This window comes from Protopterus annectens, chromosome 8.part0, assembly GCF_019279795.1.
Source record: "Protopterus annectens isolate FY-2018-M chromosome 8.part0, PAN1.0, whole genome shotgun sequence".
Taxonomy (NCBI): domain Eukaryota; kingdom Metazoa; phylum Chordata; order Ceratodontiformes; family Protopteridae; genus Protopterus; species Protopterus annectens.
Window position 1 is genome coordinate 621299339 of NC_056741.1, and position 22641 is coordinate 621321979.

General features: G+C 40.9%; 1 protein-coding gene across 1 annotated transcript in view; it reads right to left on the bottom strand.

The window, feature by feature from the left end:
- The window catches only part of LOC122808326 (plexin-B3-like), a 2760797-nt gene that overhangs the window by 623802 nt on the left and 2114354 nt on the right, over positions 1 to 22641 (bottom strand). The gene's annotated exons all lie outside the window — the stretch shown is intronic.

Sequence of the window (22641 nt, forward strand, 5' to 3'; positions counted from 1 at the left end):
CAAAGGAATCCTGGATACTGGCCAAGGCTCTTGCCACCCCTATAGTGCCCTTTTTTAGGCAATGTCCTAAAGACAAAATTACCCACCATAACAGCTACAAACAAACAAAAACTGAGGGTTATGCTACTCAACGCTAAAAGTCTAAATCTCATAATGCACTCAAAGCACTCCTTAAAATGGAGAACATCGACATCTGTGCAATGACCAAGACCTGGTTCAAGGCTCCAGAGAGCACCACAGCACTACCAGGCTGTAATTCATACCACACCTTTCAGCCCCTAAACCTGGACCAAAGCACTAAAGGCGGTGGTGTCTCCAAGTTCATAAAGGATATGCACACTTCCAGACTAGTAGCCCAACATAACGCACAAGAGATACTTCAGGTACAACTAACACTGGGTAAAACTGCAATCCAGGTTGTAGCCTGCTATAGATCCCCCACCATGTCCCAAAACTCCCACTCCACATTCCTAAACACACTGAAAAATATTAGGATACAACCCAATACCCTTATACTGGGAGACTTTACCCACTCCCCCCATTAACTGGGAAAATTACTCATGTACCAACACACTTACTCAACATTTTCTGGAATTCATTAGTTCCAATGCCCTGGACCAACTCATTATTACCCCCACCAGGGGTAGAAACATCCTTGACCTGGTCAATACTAACATGGGTGACCATTGCTCTACACCAGTAATCAACTCCTCCCTGGTCAGATCTGACCACAAGCTAATCACCATGGATATCCACATCTCCCTCTCACCCCCCCCCCAAAGGAAACCACCATAAAAAATCTCTCCAAAGCCAATTTTGGGCTTCTAAAAACAGAGGTGGCTAACTTCACGACACCTATGCAAATGGAAAATAGGTGCATGACTGCTGAATCATACACCAATGCGTTGTATGAGCACATACACTAGTGCATGGAACGTGGCCATACCAAACAGAACCAAGATGCTCTCTCCAAAAAAAGGAAGCCAATCTGGTGGCCCCCACCATAAACAAACTCTACAACAGAAGGAAAAAACTGTTGCAGAAGAGGGTGAAATCCCAAGACTGGAAAAACTTCTTTGTTAGCCTCAGCAAAAAACTGAGATTCATCATCAAATCCTCTACAGCTAGCTATGAAAACAAAATTGCTGCATATTTTGAAGACAACCGCAAGGCATTCTATAGTTATGTCAAGAGTCTACATGGTAATACTCAGATCTGCTCTGAGTTAAGCACAATGACAATACATATACAGAACCAACTGATATTGCCAACATATTGGCTGACATGTTCAGTGCGAACTTTAACCCCTTTTCACCCCCTAAAGGGCCTTTCACAATACCCGAGGAATGTCAAGTCCCTATTATCACGGCTACAAAGGTAAAAAACAAACTGTCCAAAGCCAAGAATACAGCTTCCATGGAACCTGATAATATCCCTGGCTGTGTTCTACATGAATTACAAAGTGAACTGGCACCACACCTGAGTACCCTGTTCAATCACAGCTTCATTTCAGTCTTTGTTCCTGCTGAATGGTGCACTGCTACAGTCATCCCACTCCACAAAGGGGGAGCGACTGCAAACAATGAACTACTGCCCCATTAGCCTGATGAGTCTGATATGTACGGCTATGGAGCGCATCATTATGGACCTTATAAATAAGGACATAGGGGTTTGTGAAAGGTAGATCATGCCTGTTTAACCTGATAGACTTCTTCGAGTCTGTCACCAGAGCTGTGGATGAGGGCAAGATAGTTCACACAGTCTACATAGATCTTGCCAATATCTTCGACACCATCCCTCACTCACTCAGGAATCATAGATAGACTCACTAAACTAGGCATAAACCCCTATGTAATAAAAAGGGTTGCCAACTGGCTCACTGACAGAACCCACATTGTGAAAGTAGTGGACTCCAAATCTGACTACCGACCAGTTACAAGTGGTGTCCCACAGGGTCAGTCCTAGGTCCTCTCCTGTTTGGCATCTACTTATCTGAAGTTCAACCCAACACAAAGGGACTCTGGCTGACCAAGTTTGCAGATGATTGCAAACTGGGAGTCATTACTGATTCTCCAACTGATGTAAACATTCTACAAAAAGGCCTCACTGACACCAATGACTGGTGCCAGAACCATTGCCTTAAGCTCAATGCCAAAAAGTGCACTGTCATTCCCTTTGGGAAAAATTTGGTGCCCAAGGAACTACCACACAGGCAGTAGTCCACTAAACACTGAAGGTGTGATAAGAGACCTGGGGACACAGGTTGACAGCAACCTCTCCTTTGATAACCACATTGCCAATGTAGTCAGAAAGTCCTTCAATGAGGCACATCTCATTACAAAAGGTTTCTCATCCAGGAAGAAAGGTCATAATCCCTCTCTACACATCCCTAATTAGACCTACTATAGAATACAATGCCCCATTTGGTATGCACCTCACTAGACACCTACAACCGGAAAGGCCACAAAAATACCTCACTAAGAGGATCTTAGGCCTTAGACACATGCCCTATATGGACAGACTCAAAAAAACTCCACCTATACTCCATCTCTTATTGCCTACTTAGAGGCGATCTCTGCTTGACCTACAAAGCCATGTCTGATATAGAGCTGCTAGATATGCTACACCTAAATAAATCCCAATCCCTCCATGCTACACACTCCAGGGACCTTAACTTCATTACCACAATAAACAGAACATGCTGAAGGGACAGGTTCCTAACCCCGAGACTTCCCATACTCTGGAACAAACTTCCCATTCACGTCAATCAGAGCACTTCACTGGCTCTCTAAGAGAAATCTTGACGAGTGGGTAGGCAATAGGAAGTTCACCCCAGGGATCACTTCAGTGGCCTTGCTTGACAGGGGTACTGGGAACTAACTTTGGGCAGCATGATACCAGTGAATCTTTCTTGGGTTAGGCTTATATAGGCTCCAGGGCTGTTAGCCTAGTACACACATCTGAACCTATAACTTCTAGAGGGCTAGCAGCCTCCAAATCCATGGTTTAGTTAATTTTTTCCTTACATAATCATTACAGCAGTGTTGGCCAGTTAGGATGCATTGAAACAACACAGGCAAAGCTGAAAAGTAACACAAAGTATAAGTGTTCTGCTCCTTGGTACTTATCTTCAGAGTTGCCTCACCATCAGCAAGAAAGTACAGTTGTACAAGTAAACCTATCATTAAAGTAGATTTTCAGATCATCACTGCTGTAGCGACCTTAGCTGTACAGGTTATATCCTACAAAGGATATAGCAGCTATCTGGCTTCAAAGATTCAGGGCACCTTCCATGCAGCCAAACTGTCTGGTAGCTGGAGCTGAGATGACAAAAAGAAGTTTGACCACCAAGCCCTACACAGCTTTCAGGCCAACAAGAGGAAGGTGGAGCCCTGAAAGAACAATGCTAGGAACATGGGGGAAAAAAAAACACATTCTGGCATAAACACACCAAAAATAATGGGATGTGGGCTATTGCAGCAGTAATCATTCGAGCATCTACTGTTATGCGACATTTACTTACACAACTATACTATGTTAATCATATTGATCACTGCTGCAGTTATCTATATGGGTAGACTACCCTAAATTACTACATTTGTGAGGTGGAACAAAGAGAGTCCAGAAGACCCTGAGAATGGTCCTTGCAAAGCCTGATCTAGACCTAAAGAAGGACTCAAGCTTATAGGACTTTGCAGAAGTATGCACAGAGGACCAAGTTGCAACTTCTAAAACACTTCGACTCCAACCCTTTCCAAAATGCCACAGATGAAGCCTTGGCCCAGCACAGAACAGTTCTGTTGGAGTGAGTATAATAAAAAGTAATAGCCTTAGACATCCATCTGGGAATAGTATGTTTTTCACAGGTTGTCCTATCATTTTACCTTCACATGAAATGAATTAATACAAATATCTGGAAGATTTAGTACAGTCAAAACAGTACCAGAATTTAAACCACGCAGAGAGACCATCAATGAAACATTTTCGACTGTTCTAAAGGAAAATGCTTAAAAGACAGAGAAAAACACAGCAGTTGATGAGAAGACTCAGGAGTACCTTGAAATTAAACTGGAATCTGGAGTTGGGAGATGGAGTTAAACAGGAGGAAGACCAGCAACATGGAAATTAGTGAATTAATGTGAGACTGCAAAGCATCAATTGTATTTCTGAAAAACTACTATATATAAACAAGTGAAATGAGTGGGCTTTCGCTGACTTTGTTAAACTTGTGGTGAACTGAAAAGCATTTGCCTCTCCATGTCATTAATGCTTGGAAGGACTTTAAGGGGAGGGGAAGGGAAGGAGGAAAAAAAAGGTAACCAAATAAAAAATTCTGTTCTTAACAGTATTTCTATGAAATTTTTCACAACAGAAATTGCATATTTTATTGCAAAGTATTTTTAGCTGTTCTTATATGTGATAAAGTTACTAAAGTAAACAGATGCTTTTTTCTTCCTCCTCTTTGCTTTTGTGGTATTGAGAAATGTAGGCATTACAGTGCAAAAAGAAGAAAAGTCAGACGGAAGTATGTTTTAAGTTATTAGGCTGTAATCCTGGGTTGCTAAAGTGGAGTAAACGTACATGGATCATAATGTATCTAGAGCTGATACGTTTTCTCTTACTTTTGCATAGGTGAATGCCTGGATTTAGACCCTTGACATAATCTAATAAATGTTAAGTAGAAGCAAGTAAATATGACAACACTGAATACAATGAAAAAATTTCCTTTAGCAATAAATGCTTCACCTTGTCTTTTAGGCCACAGCAGAGGACTGCACTTATTTTTCTCTTTTACATTTCCATGGGGACAAGCTGATAACAGGACAATAAGACACAGGATACTGATTTCTTCAAGGCTAAAAGTTAATGATTTCTGAAAGCATGCAAGTTGTTTTCACACTGGGGGGGGGGGGTAAAGAAAAAAAAAACACCAATTAGTGCAAGTAGAAGCACATAATGTGTCATAGTATGGATAGCCTCAGTTTCAGATTAATTAGGGCCTATGTTATCAGTTGTCTATTTGGTAAACATTCTCCTAATAGGAGGGTTAAACACTGTTTGAAGATGTACATTGTTGTGGATACTTGTATAACAGGCAATTTTTTTTTGTTTGAGGGTTTTTATTAAAACAAAAAAAGTGACATGGGTTCAAATGTCAGTAAGAAAAAAACTTATAAAGGATTAACATGCCAAACATTAATGGATGTATACATCACAAGAGTTGGAAATTGACACTTAAAATAGCTGCCATATACAACAGGTGGGAATAATGACTTCTTACTATAATGGCAACAGCACTTTCCATATTATCTTGGAATGTAAATGGTCTCACAGGTATAGACAAAAAGATTGAGAAATGCAAAGTACAAATATCAATGCCACAATTTGGAAAGATATGACCAAGTGACTTTGAAACAGAAGAATATCAGGGACAATGGAAAAGGAGTACTTTTATTAATTGCTATAGGAGACCTCCAGTAGTGATAGAAGATGGAAACAAAAAGATAATAATGACAGATTTGTAGGAGTAAGGGGCTACTGGCAAGGGATGAAGATTTCACTGGCATGTATTTATATTTCATCTAAAACTGTTATAATGGAGCTTAAAACATTTTGGGAGAAATAGTCAACTTTTAGAAGGGAATATTACTTTCAGGTGGGGACTAGAATTTTGTTTGCAACAGTAAGTATCTGGGGGAGGGCCTAAAATGGAAAATATAATAAAATAGGGTAGATTCCTGAAGAAACATCTGAAAATATTTGATATGAAATAGATTCAGTAGTAGGAACTCTGAGAACATTTACATATGTCCCAAGGTACAATAAGTGGGCTAGGTTAGGTAGGTATTATATTTCACAGGAACATGTGCATTTATTTCAGAACTCTGACACGCATCCAATAACTACTTTACATCACATGCCAATAATTACCAAAATAAAAATATGGGGTAATGAAGTAAAGATGAGACACTAACACTTCCCCACCAATCTGTTTAAAAAAAAAAAGAAAGGAATTTAAAAAATGGGTAGTGGAAATTATCCGGGAGTTATAAGGGAATAAATACTCCAGAAGTTATAAGCTAGTGAGTGGGATAAAATGAAAGTGGGGTTTAAAAACAGGGTAGAAATAAAAGAAAAAGAAATCTGATTAAGAAGGAATAAGAATTATTTAAAACATCTGACAAAGATTAAAGCATTACAAAATAATGGGTGTCTCACTGAGCAAGAAGAGGTGCAACAGCAGACTACTAAAGAGGAAACAAGGGAGCATATCTCTCAACCTCTTAGAGCAAAAAATCTGGACAAAGCCTAAAATGATGGGGGGGACAAAGGCCCAAAAATAGGGGCAGATTTTAAATATTGCTCTTATAAACCTAGAAGGTTGATAGAATAGGTTTTGCATTAGCATGACTTTTCTGAAGGGTGTAGAGCCTTAAACTCAAATGTTTGTCATATTTTAATAACTTTAATCCTCAGCTATTTGCCAGATAAGTATAGATTTTAGGAGGAGCAAACCAAAAATATGAGGCAAAAATCTATACATTCTGTGAAAATCTCTACAGTTGAGAGGTATGCGAGGGAGTACCTGGAAAACATGCATGAGTTTAGAAAGAATGATGTTAAGTAACTGTTTTTTGATGATAACCCAAGAACAAACAACTTAGGCAACAGAAAGTAGAAAGGGTTGTTGCCAAACTTAGGGAGCCTACAAGAAGAAAAATAACCATAGATCCCGTAGCGGTATTAGAGATATTCTGGAAATGTTATGAACATTTGTATAAAGCAGAGAAGTGGGGAAATCAAGAAAAAGCTCAAATGGAAATACTTATGGAAGACTTAAATATGCCAAGGTTAGAGGTAGAGGAGGCCCAGCAACTAACAGTTAAGAGATAAGGAGATTAGCTACAATGGAGATGTACAACCAATCTGCAGGAAAGTTTACAGGAAAAGATGGTATTTCAATAGAAGCTTGGATGAAGAAAGTGACAAAGATCTGGAAGGCTTTGTTTAACAGTAATTTAAAAGAAGGGGAGACACCAGCAAACTAGAAAAACAAACTGTGGTGGTTGTAATACCTAAAGAAGGTAAAGACCCATTTCAATATTAAAACCATGCTTATAAAGGGTTTATAATGGCTAAAAGAACAGCAAAGGTGATGCCAAAAATTGACAGATATGGACCAATGAGGTTTTGTGGACGTGAGGCAAACATTTGACAACATTAACAGAACAGTGATGTTACAAAGGGATGCAAAATGTAAGAAAACAACACTGCTATTTGGTGGGTCTTGATGCAGAGAAAGCATTCAGCAGAGTAAGCTGGGATTTTATGAGTAAGGCAATGGAGGCATTTTCATTTTCTGATACAATATTTAGGTTAATTAAAAGGATATATGAGAGATCGGAGGCAAAAATCAAAGTGGGAAGGTACCTCTCTGATAAGCTGTGTCTGAAGAAAGGAAACAGGCAGGGGTGTCCTCTTTCCTCTTTATCTGCATTATATTTAGAACCATTAGCTAAGAAACTAAGGGACTCAAATTCCATGATATAAACTGGTATGGTGCTCAAGAAAAGTTGGCTTTATTTACAGATATTTTATACCTGAAGGGACCAGAAAAGGACATCTCAGTGCTGTGGAACATTCTGAAACAGCTTTGTTTTTCAGGATATAAAATTAATGAAGATAAAACAGAGGCAATAGTTATAAACTATGTGCCCACACATGAATTGGTTCAACAATACCCATATTTATGGAGACATGATAAAATGAAGTATTTAGAAGTATCAATTAAAAAGGATTCTGTTATGACAGCTAAGGATCTGTGGGAAGACTATTAATATAAAAACTTAGAAAATGGAAGCTCTTGCCTTTGACTATGAATAGCAAGGTACAAGCAATAAAAATGTTTTAGTCCCTTTTGTTCTATACACAGGTCAGGCATATTTTTATCAACTAGAGAAGCTGTGGATAGCAATTAATAAAAACTTGAAGGATTTTATTTGGTAGGGAAAGAAGGCAAGAGTCAAGTGTGAGAAGCTGATCTTCCGAAGAGAACAAAGGGTTTTAGGATTACCTGACTTGAAGGGATATTTTAGAGCTGTGGGGGTTAAGGCTTTTAAAACATAATGCAAGCAGAAAGCTACAATTCAAAGTGGAAATGGATGATGGATAAGCAGGGGGTTAATTTAAGTAAGTAAAGAATGGGATTTTGGATGCAGATTCTTAAGGAGAACAACAGTCATACAGATTACTATATTCATGAAGTAGCAGAAAGTATATGAAGAAAGTGCAGTTGTATACATTTACCATAAATGTAGATGTTCAAGTTTATTCACTGTTGCAGTCATCACCTGTGGGTTATCCCTGCTGTAGCAGCCCTCAGCTGGCCCAAATACCAGAGTCAATGTTTTTCTGGGTCGACTGCTGTCACTTGTTGACTGACGTCAGATAGTCAGTGCTATAAAGCAAGGCAGGCGACACCATTACATCAGTTTTTCTTGCCCTAAGCAGTGAGAAGCCCCAGGAAATATGGTAAGGTGGTCCTTGTGGCTAAAAGTCACCATAAGAAGCTTAGGTCTCCCTAAGGAAAGAGTATATAAGGGAGAAGGAGGGAGGGAAACCAGTACTGCAACAGTGAATACACTCGAACATCTACATTTATTGTATGTGTACACAACTATACTAACTTCTTCATGCTTCACTGTTGTAGTCATCACCTGTGGGATGATTTCCAAACCTGAGTTGAGGTGTGGCAGGATCAGTAAGAGACCTAGGCCTGGATCAGCATGCCCTGCAGAACTGCAGTGGCAAGCCCTAGCCTTAGAGAAAAAAGGTAGGTAGTAAGGCTTTGTAAAGGTATGGACAGAAGTCCAGGTGGCAGCTTCCAAGATGTCCCTGGTGGTAACAACTCTCCTGAATGCTGTGGATGTGGAGGCTGCCCTAGTGGAATGGGTACGAACAGACTTAGGGGGTGGTTTCCCATGAAATCTGTAGCAGAAATGGATGCAGTGTGATATCCATTTGGAGATGGTTTGTTTGGAAATGGGCTTCCCCTCTGCCTCTGGGGCAAAGCTGACAAGAAGTTGGTCTGTTTTCCTGAAGGCTTTGGTATGGTCTAGGTAGTATTTGAGCCGTCTGTGCACATCTAGTGAGTGCAGAATTCTTTGCCCCTTGTTTTGAGGGTTAGGGAAGAAGGTGGGTAGATACGTGGCCTGGTTGAGAGTCACATTAGATACTACCTTGGGCATAAAGGAGGGTTTAGTCCTCAGGGAGACCCTGTCTGCATGGAAATTGATGAAGGGCACAATGGCCATCAGTGCCTGAAGTTCTGAAACCCTTCTGGCTGAGGTGACAGCTAATAGGAAAGCAGTCTTCCAGGAAAGGTATTTCAGTTCTGCTGAAGCAGCAGGTTCGAAGGGTGGTAAGGATAGTTTTTTCCAAAACATAATTCAGATCCCAGGCTGGCGTGGGTGGCCTTCTGGGAGGAAAATTATTTGAAGCCCCTCTGAGGGACTGTTTAATCAAAGGATGTGAGAACAGGGGCAGGTCTGTATTGAAATGAGCTGAAATGGCTGAGGTGTGGATTTTAATAGAAGAGAAGGACAGGCCACTATTTAGTAACTCTGCTAGATAGTCCAGGATAAGAGGGATGGAAGGTTGTGAGGAACTGCCCCCTCTGGACTGGCTGCTCCAGAAGCAGAATCTTTTCCATTTTCTTCCGTAAGATTTTCTGGTGCTGGGCCTTCTGGCCTCTGTGATAATGTCTAGGACCAGTTTACTTAACAGGAGCCCCTGGTTTGCTTTTAGAGTATAGGTCATGCTGACAGTCTGGAGCAATGAGGATGGCCTTTGGTCTCTCCTCCCTTATCTTGATCAGTACCTTGGGAATAAGAGGCAGAGGAGGGAATGCGTACACAAACAGGGAGTTCCAGGGGAAAGTCAAGGCATCCACCTTCCACGCTAGGTGGTGATACTCTCTGGTACAGAATTTTTTTAACTGGTAGTTGAGGTACAAAGCAAAATGATCCAACTCCGAAGTTCCCCACTCCTGGGTGACTTGCAAAAATATTTTACTGTGGAGGTCCGGTAAGCTTCTGCTTAATTAGTCTGTCAAGGAGTTGTTGATCCCTGGTAGGTATTGGGCTATTAGGTGCAATCCCATGGAGGAGGCTGTCAGCCAGAGGTTCGTGGCTAGCCTACACAGAGGGTAAGATTGGGTCCCTCCCTGTTTGTTGATGTACCACATTACACTGGTGTTGTCTGTTTTGATGAGGAGAACCCCTGGCCTGAGATGGGGTTTGAAGGATATCAGAGGTTTTTGTACTGCCATCATTTCCTTCTGGTTGATGTGTAAGGAAGTTGGGCATTCCAAAAGCCTTGGGTGCACCTGCCTGCTAGGTGAGCACCCCAAGCAAAGTCTGAGGCATTGGTGGTGATGGTCTGCCCGGTAGGGCGGAGGATGAAGGGAAGACTCTTGTTCTTGGCACAGGCCCCTGCCCACCAGAGAAACGCAGCCCTTATACAGGGGATCAGAGGGACAGAGGTCTCTAGAGGTTGAGAGTGGTGACACCAAAGGTTCTTTAGATACCACTGAAGTTTTCTCATGTGAAGCTTGGCCACAGGAATTAGAAGAATGCAAGATGCCATGTACCTCAAGGCTTGCAGGAACTTCCTTGCTGTGAGGTGACTTCTGGAAGCCAGCTGGGTAAAGTAGAGAGGCAGAAGGCTCTGCTTTTCTGGGGATAGGAAGGCCATTTGGGATGCTGTGTCCAGCACTGCTCCCAAGAAAATGATCCTCCTGGAGGGTGTTAGGTTTGATTTATTTTCATTGATTGTGAACCCTAAGGAAGTTAGGAGGATTTTAACAAAGAGGAGGTCCGTGAGCAGCTTTTCTTTGCACTTTGCCTGAATGAGGCAGTCATCCAGAGAAGGGTAAATCTGAATATTTCTCTGTCTGCAGAATGCTATGGCCGGGGCTAAGCATTTGGTGGATACCCTGGTAGCAGTAAATAAGCCAAAGGGTAGCACAGAGAACTGAAAGTGTTGTGAACCTGCTCTGAAGCATAGGAATTTCCTGCAGGATTCCTTTATGGAGATGTGGAAGTAGGCATCTTTTAGGTCTAGGGTCACTAACCAGGCATTTTTGTCAGCATAGGCAGCAGCTGCTGCAACGTTAGCATTTTGAATTTGGGGACACCAGGGAGGTGTTCAGAATGGATAGATCCAGGATGGGGCATCAAGTGCCCTCTTTTCTGGGAACGAGGAATACTCTGGAATAAAAGCCTTTGCCTGTTTGATCTGCAGGAACAGGTTCTACTGTCCCCTGGGATACAAGAATTTTAACTTGTTTCAATGCCTCTGCCCACTGATTTGGAAGCAAGTCTGGGTACCCTCTTGGAATTGGGAGTTAGTTGAAAGAAAATTTGTATCCCTGAAAAAATATCTTTAAGACCCATTGGTCTTTTGTTACAGAAAGCCAATTTTCTTTGCAGAGGGAGATCCTTCCTCCTAGCTTTTGATGAGTGAAAGGAGGGAAGAGGGGGTGAGGGAGTTACTGAAAGTTTTTGCCATAGAAGGATGGCCTACAACTCCCTGCCTTTGGGGCAGAAGTGGTCCAATGCTTGGTTGTCTGCTGTCTCTGGGATAAAGGCCTGGGTGGTCTGTCCCTGTGGGGCTTACCTTGTCCCTGTCTACTAGGTGCAGGAAAGGACCAGTGCTTAGAGGATAAATTCCTGCTGAACCTGGGAGGTTGAACCTGAAAGAAATATTTTACTGTTTGCATAGATTTTGCTTTGTCTTCCATCTTTTTATGCACCTCTTCTGCTTTTACTCCAAACAAGTGGTCCTTATCCAAGGGTGCATCAATTTAGACTTGACATGATCAGGAAGAGGTTGTTCCTTTAACCATGCATGTCTCCTAATGACAGATCCTGACAGTGCTGCCCTGCTTGGGGCTTCTAGTGAGTCATATCCACAGTGCAAAGTGTGTTTTGCCACTTGACAAGTAGAGTGCAGCAAGTCTGCTAACTCTTTCGAATTGGCACAGTTAGGAAAGTTAGAAATCTTTTGTTTTAATAGTTTCAGTGTGTGTTGTTGATATTTTAGCCTATGGAGCTGACAGTTGAGTGCTCTGATAGCTAAGGTTGCAGAGGTGCATACTTTTTTTTACCCCATCTGTCTATAGGACTCTCTGCAGAACTAGCCTTAGCTCCTTCTGGTCCCTGTGTAATGACCTCTGGGGTCTGCAGCAGGATTTCTGTAAAGGTATTTGTGAGACTCCGGAGGGTGTCAGGGGCTAAGCTGGATTCATGGAAAACATCATCCACCACTTCTAAAGTAGGGGGAATGGCCATGGGTCTGTGCTGGGGCAGGCCTAGAAACTCTCAATATTTTCTTAGACTGAGGGAAGTCCTGAGATTCCCAGTGGAAATGTTCCCTGAGGGTGTGAAGGGTTTCCCCAAAGGAAAGGTCTTCTGGTGGAGAGGCAGAAGGAATGGATTCCTCTGCATCTGAATCTTCATAAGCAGTAAGAGGCTGCTGTTCCACTTCAAAAACTGAATAATCAGATTCCTCAGAATCCTGCTCTGTCATTATTTCAGGAGAAGGGTGTTTTTTTCCTTTTAGAAGTTGTGGCCTGACTACCCCTGATAAGGGAGATAGGATCCTCCACCATCTTAAGCATTTGGGCTTGGGGTGGTGGAGCAGGAGTAAGATGGAGACTAAAGGTAGATTTTCTAGGAGTGGCCTGGCTTCAAGCCCTAAGAGAATCCATCAGTCTGAGAGAAATGGTAGTTGGATGAGAGGACGTCATTTTTTGTCTAGAATCAGTAGTGCGAGAGGCCTCCTTGGAAGCCGGTGCCTGCATCGTGGCTCCGGACCCAAACGAGACAGAGATAACCAAAGGCTCGAAAGACAAGATTTCTGTGGCATATTGGACTTAAAGGGTCTTGGTAGAGGCCTGCATAGATATCATATCGGGCATCAGGGACTGCTAAAGCACCTCGCTGAATTCCGGAGAACTGACAACCTGCTTACCGGTAGCGTCGTTGGAAGGCTTAGTCTTGTGTGATCTATCTCTATGTTTTTTCAATACATCTTTGGATTGTTGGCTGATGGACACCATTTCAGAATGCAAAGACAGAAGACAAAAATACCTGTCTACATCAAGAGATCTATGATGAATGGTTCTTGTGTTAAAGCGGGCACAGAACTGGCAATGGGGGACTTCGTGGTCTGGGCCTAAACAAGTGACGCAGTATGAATGGAAGTCTCTGTTTGATCTACTTCTGTTAACTTTTTCAGACATTTGGTTAGTGCAAGAAAAAAGGACCCCCAATGAGGTACTTGGCTTTAGACATTTTCATCTGTAATTCAAGCTCTGGGAGCAACCGACCGGCCACTTGTGAACTGCTTCTGCTATGGTCTCCATGACAAGAAAGACTGATTTAACTGCGTTCACTGCCTTGCTTTATAGCACTGATGACCTGACGTCAGTCAACAAGCGACAGCAGCCGATGCAGAAAAACAATGACTCTTGTATTTGAGCCGGCCGAGGGCTACCACAGCAGGGATAACCCACAGGTGATGACTGCAACAGTGAAACACAAAGAACATCTAAGCCAATATGGGAATGGAGAAAGGATATTCTGCCAATAGGGATGACTGCAATTAGGGGTACAGAATATAAGCAAGAGGGGGCTGAATTTACTGGAGGTAGTTTGCAAAGTAGCCAAGCTTTCGGGAACAAATCATCAGAGAGAGAAGGGTAACAGAATGGGAAGCGGCCAACAAAACATTTGGATTGCATGCTGGTGACTGCCTTGCCTCTTAGGGATTGATATCAGAATACAGAAAAAGAGAAAGGGAGCCAGGAACCCTAAATGAAAGACCTGTATTGGTTGAGTTTTGAACTGAATCTAAAACAGAAGCTGCTGTTAAATAACAGACAATTAGTAAATCATATCAAATATTGCACCATAAGCATACAAATTAATCAGAAGAGGTCAGAAAAGATTGGGAGGAGAGATTACATATGCAGTTCACAAAGAAACAATGGGAGGACATATGGATGGCTCTAAAATATGCAAGAAAATCTAGATGATATTAAGATTTTTGCCTGGAAGTGTTTGTATAGATATTTTATATCCCAAGCCAACTTCAAAGAATCTTCCCACAGGTAGATGGCAAATGTTGGCCGTGTAATGGGGAGGAAAGAGGTACCAGGGAGCATATGCTCTCGGAATACAATGAGTTGACAGACTTTAAAAATTCTCTACAGAGCCAATGAGTATAATTACGGAAATGATTTTTTGAGCAGGGATACAGGATCTGAATTGCCTAGACACAGTAAGGCCTTGTTAAGTTTAACTCTGGTGACTGACAAAAAAGCAATTACTAGAAAATGGAAATCAAAATCTAAATCAACTATACTTGAAAATAGTGAATATTGTCACAGAGATAAAAGAACAGGACATGGGATCTTTAGAAACGGGTAGGAGTAAATTACATAGAAAAAGTGGAAATTCTGGAAACAAGACATGCAGAAAAATGTTTTGGAGGCGGTATATGAGATTTAAGAGAAGGAAGGAACTGAACAATGTATGTATTGTTGCTTTGATTATGTGATATATAACAATATATGTGATGTAAATAGTTTGTGCATGTGAACTTGATAACATTGTTTGATTACTTTTATACAAGTCTGTCTATGCCACAAGTTATAATTTAATAAATGTGTTTAAAAAACATAGTACCCAAGTGGTTAGTGGATATCCAAGGTATGGAGCATCTATCCTCCCTCATTTTTAAGATTAATGAAAAAATGGGGGAATGGATTGTTTGCCTTAAAGCAAACTTTGATACCACTTTAGGTATACAAGACAAATTAATTCTCAAAGAAATCCTGTCTATGTGGAAAATGAAATAAGGTAGACTTCACCATAAGAGCTTGCAACTCGGACACTCTCCATGCTGAGGTCAGAGCAACCAGTAAAACTGGTTTCCATTTCAAGAACTTCAAATCAGCCATATTAGCTGGTTCAAATGAAGAAAGTGTTAGCTTCTCCAAAACCACATTATGATCCCAAGAAGGGGCCACTGGTTTCCATGGAGGCTTCATATGTAAAACCCTTTCAAATGCATTTTGGCATGAGAATGCATTGAAAGAGGAGGGATTTACAGGCTGACATTCTGAAATGGCTGATAAATGAACCTTGGAGGAGTAGGAAAGGTCATAGGAAAGTAACTCTCACAAATATTGTAAACTCAAAGAACTAGTGCTGAACAGGTGCTTGTTATGTTGTTAGCACTGACTACAAAAACACTTCCATTTCCTAAAGTATGATTTTCTAGCAGCAGGCTTAATTCCCTCCATAAGTAGTGTAAAATCCAATAACTTGGAAATGTTTGAATTGTGAATATTGTAAATCCATTTACAAAGGATCCACTACACTATTTATAAATATTAGGTTGCAGGTAATTAATGAAAATGTGTGTAGAATGAGGTTTGTGGTTTATTTGTCTATCTGTTCAGGATGTACCTCTTACTATGCTGGGATGACAAATAGAGAGCTGCATAAAGAATAAAAGAACATACATATGCTATTCACAGAAAAGATGTTAACAATGCATGGGGTAAGCATTATTTAAATACTAAATGTGATGGAAATTGAAAATTTATGGTTATAGATAAAGCTAAAATTTTTGAAAGTGATTTGGCAACTGAAGAAGAGCTGAAATGGAAAGAGTATTGTATTCTGAAGTTAAATGCAAGTTACCCCCTGGTCTTAATGACAAAGAAAATTTTAAAGTTTATCTCAAAAGGAAAATGTTAAAACATTAAATGTTTTGAAGAAAAGTTTATACATACAAATGATATGTGCTTCTATGAAGTCATGAATATAGATGTTTTAAATATTGTTTTAAAACAAGGTGTTTAAATTTTAGAACATTGTTGCTTTAAATTGAGTTTTACCATTGAAATAGCTTTATAATTGATTGAGTTAATTAATGAGATGCAGATGCATATAAATATGGGGTTAGTAAACTGAATTTTTATTCAGTCTGAGGAAGTCATTATTAAAACAAAAGCGCTTACTGAATAAGTGCTGCTGTTATGGTGAATAAAGGCTGCGTTGTTGAAGATCCAGTGCGGATTACTGGATTTTTGGTCTGTTGCTGTTTTGCTTTCAAAATCCAGTAATGATATTTATTTATTTGACATTTGTTTACTGGGAAAGTCCAACTGGGTATGAGCCCATTTTCAGTGGAGGCCCGGGAAGAAAAGTTCCAGAGTACGCATTAAACAGAATTAAAAATTGAACAATGGTTACAAATATTAAGACAATAACAAAGTAGTACAATATGTGAAATACAATGAAAGAAAAATAAGCAAAGTATAAAGGCAAGCAATAAAGTTCACCATACATTATATACAAGGTAGAAGAGAGTTCCTAATGTGTATGTTACATGATGATGCATGAAAAATATATAACAGAAAAGTAACAGGTCATAAAAACCATATACTTTTTATGGCAGGAGACCTAGATAGTAAATTTCAGTCAAATTCTGAGATAGAGAAAGGTTAGTGTAAAAATATAAAGAAAGGCCATTAGAATGTTAAGAAAATAAAGAGAGGTAAGGCTAGAAAGTAGGTAAAGCAGGAAGAGAAGCAGGATATATCAAGAGGAAGTCTATTAATAATAGCGAAGAAGGGAATAGCAAAGAGTACTAAGATGGCAAGGAACATTGGCAGATCCAGTTATTGGCTAGATGTTCTTTCAGCCTAGACTTGAAGGAATAGTAATGGGGTACAAGTCTGATTGCTTCTGGAATGCCATTCCATGAATTGGCAACACAGTGAGAATAGAGACTAATCTCGTTAGATCTCTGAGATGTGGACAGTTGTGACAGAAGCGTAGGTCATTAGATGGAAAACAATGTTGATCTAGTGATGATATAGTCTGCAAAAATGAGTTGTACAATATTGTAATCAACTAACATTAACTCACAAAAGTGAGAAGGTGGGGTAGTTTTAGAGACAATTTAGGGACATGACAGCACAGCAATGGTGAGAGTAGTGGGCCTGCCCTGTGGCAAACTTAGCTACTTTATTATAACACTAAGTTTTGCTTTGAGGGAAGAGGGAAGAGTGAAGACTGGTTAGGATAGGTGAAGCATATAGAAATAAGTAAGATACAGGTGGTGGGAAGGGTTACTCTTGTGGAGTTTTTTTTTTTTTTTTTTTTTTTTTATAATGTTGCTGATATGTAGGTCAAACTTAAGATTGTTGTCAATAGTTCCACCTAACAGTTTTGCATGTGAAACCACACTGATTAAAGTACTGTTCAGAGAAGTAATAGCAAAGTTAGAGGCATCTGGAGAAAAGTGTTTTGTTAAAAACAGAAGTGTAGTTCTTTAGGGGTTAAGTAGTAAATGGTTGTTGGTGAGCCAAGACTCAATGGAATTGAATGCTTTGTGTGTTAAATCCTGTAGATAAGAGTGAGTCCTGGCAGAGCACATTAATGTAGAGTCACCAGCATATTGAATTAGGGTGGCTTGTTTGCTGGCAGTATTAAGATGGTTAGTAAAAATGTTGAAGAGAAGTGGACCTAGTATTGAGCCTTGGGGTACCCAAGCGCTAACAGGTAAGCAAGGAGAGAAGTTAGAGTTCCATTTGACAGATTTATATCTGTTAGACAGATAGCCAGTGAATCATTTTAAGGATGTTTTGGTTAAGCCCAGTAGAGATAGTTGGGATAACAGTTGGGGGTGGGAGACAGTATAAAAGGCTTTGGATAGGTCTAAGAACAGAGAAGAGAGAACGTTTCCTGAGTCACAAGCTTTGTTAACAGTGTCAGTAAAGGATAGTAGAGCAGTGACAGTGTTGTATGTTGGTCTGAATCCATGTTGGGTGGGAAAGCGAAATTATTGTCAAGTAGGTATTGAAGAAGTTCTTTACGGACATATTTTTCTAGAATTTTTGATAGTGGTGAAAGAAGAGCAACTGGCCTAGAGTGAGAGATTTCTGTGGAGGTGCCATGTTTGTGGAGAGGAAGGATGAAGGATTTTTTTTCCACAGGGAGGGGACATAAGACTCCTTGATGGATCTATTAATGATTATTGAAACGGTAGGCAATTGAGTCAGCAGACATTTTTATAAATCCGTTAGGAAGATTGTCTGCAGAGGGGGAACATGGCCTGAGCTTGCACAGAAGGGATTTGATAAAGGAGGTAGAAACCGATTGAAGGATAATGTGGAGTGACAGGTAACAGGAGGCTGAGAGGGGGTAGAGGGAGATGAAGGGAATTCATTAGTGATGGAAGCTATGCTATCAATGAAGTAAGACTTAAAATAAGTTGCTTTGTCAAGGGAGGTACTAAGACAGGATGGTTGGAAGGGAGAACTGACTTTCTGGGTTTAGGATTTTTTTAGTGTGCGTCAGGTTTTTGGACTGGATTTGTGCTGATCTTGTGGCTTTCCATAGAATTGTTTTTTTGTATAAATTAACCTGTTTCTTTACAAGGTTACACAAATCTTTGAAATGATGTAAATTACTGTGAGTCTTATGTTTTAGGTAAGTTGTCCAAGCCTAGCCTCTTTTTTGCATGAGTGATCTGGTATAGACAGAAAGCCAAGGACTATAGCTGGTTTTGACTCTTTTCCTTCTGGTGGGAGTTAAACTGTCTACAATGTTTAGGAATGTAGAATTACATTGTTCAACTGCATCATCTAGTGGTAAGTACTTAACGAAGGACCAATTGATGGAGTTTAGTAAATTTGTAAAGGCCTGCTGGTTAAAGTTGGATAGGTTTTGTACGGTCTTGTAGGTGTGTTGTCTACATGAATTTGAAATGTCTAGTTGTACAGATGGGGTGGTGATCACTAATAGAGGCTGGAAGTGCTTTGAATTTAAAGAAATTGTTAGGATGGGAGACCAAAAATCCAATCAATTATTGACCTGTTTTTGGTTTATGGAACTGTTAAAGGTTGGGTGAGTCATTAGTTGAGAAAATCCAAATAGGTTTATGCTATCTGTGGGAAATTGTAAGTTAAGTTTCTGCCAGTCAATGCTGATATCACCTAATATTACTGTTTCTAGAGAGATTTTGTGATACCCAAGATAGGATACTTTCCAGAGTTGGTAAGTTATTGCCAGGGGTGTATGTAAAAAGCTATAATGCAAAGACTTTAATTATTGTTTAATTTAAGGTAGGTGATCAATAGTTTGGCTTTGTTAAAAGGAGGGTACAGATTGGTTGTAAGGGGTTAGGGAAATAAAAGCAAGATACATTACTGCAATACCGCCTCCTTTCCTTTTAAGTTGGTCAGCTCTGAACAAATTAAAGCCTGGAGAAAGTACTTTGGTATCCTTTATATGTGGTTTAAGCCAGGTTTCACGGATTACTAGTATATCAGGAGATTGTGCAGTCAGCCAAGCATGCAACTCAATTTTTTTTGCAGATGCTATGTGCACTTACTGAGATAAATGTAATCATATTTTGTGTACCTGGAATATGGGTTGAAGATGTGGATTGTGAGATGTTGGGAAGAGGGTTAGGGTGGATGTCACCAAACTGTCAGTAAGTGTAATGTTAACAAGTGCAGCTGTGTCTGAAACAGTTTGGGTTTAAAGAAAGTACAGTTGCATACACTTACCATAAATATAGATGTTCGAGTGTATTCACTGTTGCAGTCATCACACTTGGGTTGTCTGCCTGCAGATAGCCCTCAGTCAGCCCGAATACCAGAGACTTAATATTTCTGCATCGGTTGCTGTCGCTCCAGGACTTACGTCAGGTTATCAGGGGTATAAAAATAGGCAGCCAACGCCATTACATCAGTTTTTCTTGCCCCAAATGTCAGGAGCCCCCCCTAAATAGGGAAATACATATTACTAAAACATAAATACCAATACCCTTTTCTGAGCTAGTCTAGTTTTCACATTCTGCTGAATTCAGGGCTGTGGTATAAGTTCCTGTGTTGCCCATATCCTTACTTGGATAAGAGAAAGTTTCTCTGTTCACCAGTGAGAGTGGGGAACTTTGAGCAGCCTATCTATCCCTGGAGGAGTGGTCTCAGCCCAGCAACTAGCAGTTTATTGGCCATTTTGGGCCAATTTCTATCTATCATCTCCCTGCCTTAAAACCCGCATTTGTGTAGTTTTGCACACCGCCGATTAGTTAGGGTTAAACTATTCCAGGGAAGTCTGCTCTTCAATTTTTAGAACTTGTCAAACTATCAAATTAAGCACTCTAACTTTCCTTTTACAGCCCAGCACTTGCTCCAAGCCCTCAGTAAGCACTAATAAATGCTAACACTACACCTCCCCTATACTATACAGTAGTACAAGGCTCCCTATTCGTCCTACAGGACAATCAAGTAAATCAGTTCATTTACCCATATAGGCATGCCCAAAGGGCAGTTTCAGGTATACTCTCCAGTCCAGCTGGTGAGTCTGGGAATCTTGAGACAATGTTACAATTGCCTCATGTACACAGACAACCTTCTCATCCTTCCAACACAAATGTATGTGAGAGATGCAACTATACAGCCAAACTGGAGGCCAAGCTCTCTCAACCCAAGGCAGGAACAGCCAGTCAGGAGGAGAAGGGAAACACTTGCACCACACTTCCAGTCTCACATACAACAGTCATACATGCACCAGCCATCAACAAACATAAATACACAAAAGCATACTCGGAGGCTGTAAATAAAAATCTGCCTAAGCAGCAGAGACCTCCAAAGCAGACATCCAAGCAACCTCCACCCTCAAACAACCATGACATATCACATACTTCACAAAGTCAGTGTGCCACGCAAACACAGCCCTTAAGTCATAACAACACACCCAATACACTAGTAATAGGTGACTCTATTGTCAGGCACACTGACGTTCCACTCACTAGACTGAACAAGGAGAAGATTACTGTAAGCTGACTGTCGGGTGCCAGGATCTGCCACATAACGCAAACACTCAGGTCACTCCAAAACAAGTACACATATGACTTTGTCATTTTGCATGTTGGTGTGAAAGACCTGAGACGTACCTCCCTGGACTACATGAAAAGAGACATAGAAGAGCTCTCTGATCATGTAGCCCAGGCCGGTATGACCCTGAGTAACATCTTGCCCTCACCAAGAATGATGCCACAGTACAAAGAAAAAATGATCAGTTTTAACAATTGGCTAAGCTATTGGTGTCGTTCAAAGGGGATCCAGTGTCTGTCAGCATGAGACGACATGCTCGACAAGCCACTCTGCTTCGCTAGAGATGGCTTGCACCTGTCGACCTTAGGCTTTTGAATACTGGCCAAGGCTCTTGCCAACCCCATAGTGCCTTTTTTAGGCAAGGCTCAAAAGACAAACCCGCCTCCGTAAACAACACAAGTAACCAGAAACTGAGGGTAATGCTACTCAATGCCAGAAGTCTAAATTTCAAAATGCACGCACTCGAGGCACTCCTTAGCATGGAGGAAATAGATATCTGTGCAGTAACAGAAACCTGGTTCAAGGCTCCAGAGAGCACCCCAGCACTACCAGGCAACAACTCGTACTATACCTTTTGGCCCCAGAACCCAGACCGGGATACAAAAGGAGGGGGGTGTATCCATTTTCAAAAAGGATACCCACACCTCCAGGTTAGTAGCACAGCATGAAGTCTCAGAGACCATCCATGTGCAACTAACAGCGGGCAAAGCTGCTTTTCAGATCGTAGCTTGCTACAGATCACCAACCATGTCTCAGGACCCCCACTCAGCATTCCTGAGAACATTGGAAAATATAATGGTCCTACCTAATACCATGACATTCGGAGATTTCAACTACCCAAACATTGACTGGGATAACTACTCAAGTACAAACTCCTTTGCCCAATGCTTCCTAGAGTTCATAAACTCAAATTCCCTAGAACAGCTGGTCACCACGCCTACAAGAGGTGACAACATATTGGACCTGATCATCACCAACATGGGGGATTAGTGCTCCACACCAGAAATAAACCCCTCACTGGTAAGACCAGATCATAAACTAATCACATTGAACATCCACATCCCGACCCCACCCCCAGTCAAGGAAACCACTGTGAAAAACTTTTCAAAACCCAACTTCACACTTCTCAAGACCGAGGTGGAAAGTTTCAAAGCCCCCTTGCTAAAGGATAATGCTGCCCAAACCGCAGAATCCTTTTCAAATGCATTCTATGAGCATCTACATGAATGCCTGGATCGAGCCATCCCAAATAAAACCAAGACTTATTCCTCCAAAAAGAGGAAACCAGTCTGGTGGTCCTCTGCCATAAATAAGCTATACAACAGAAGGAGGAAACGATTGCATGACAGAGCAAAATCCCAAAAGGGAAAGGCATCACTGATCAATATTAGCAAGAAACTACGATCCCTCATAAAATCATCTAAGGCCAGTTTCGAAAGAAAAACTGCCAAAGACTCTAAAGATAATCACAAAGCCTTCTTTAGCTATGTCAAGATCTAGGTGGCAACTCTCAGATATGCTCTGAGCTAGTGCAAAATGGCAAAAAATACACTTAACCATCTGACATCGCCAACATCCTGGCAGACAGGTTCAGTGCAAACTTCACCCCCCTCTCACCCCCAAAAGGCCCAGTGTCCATCCCAGAAGAATGC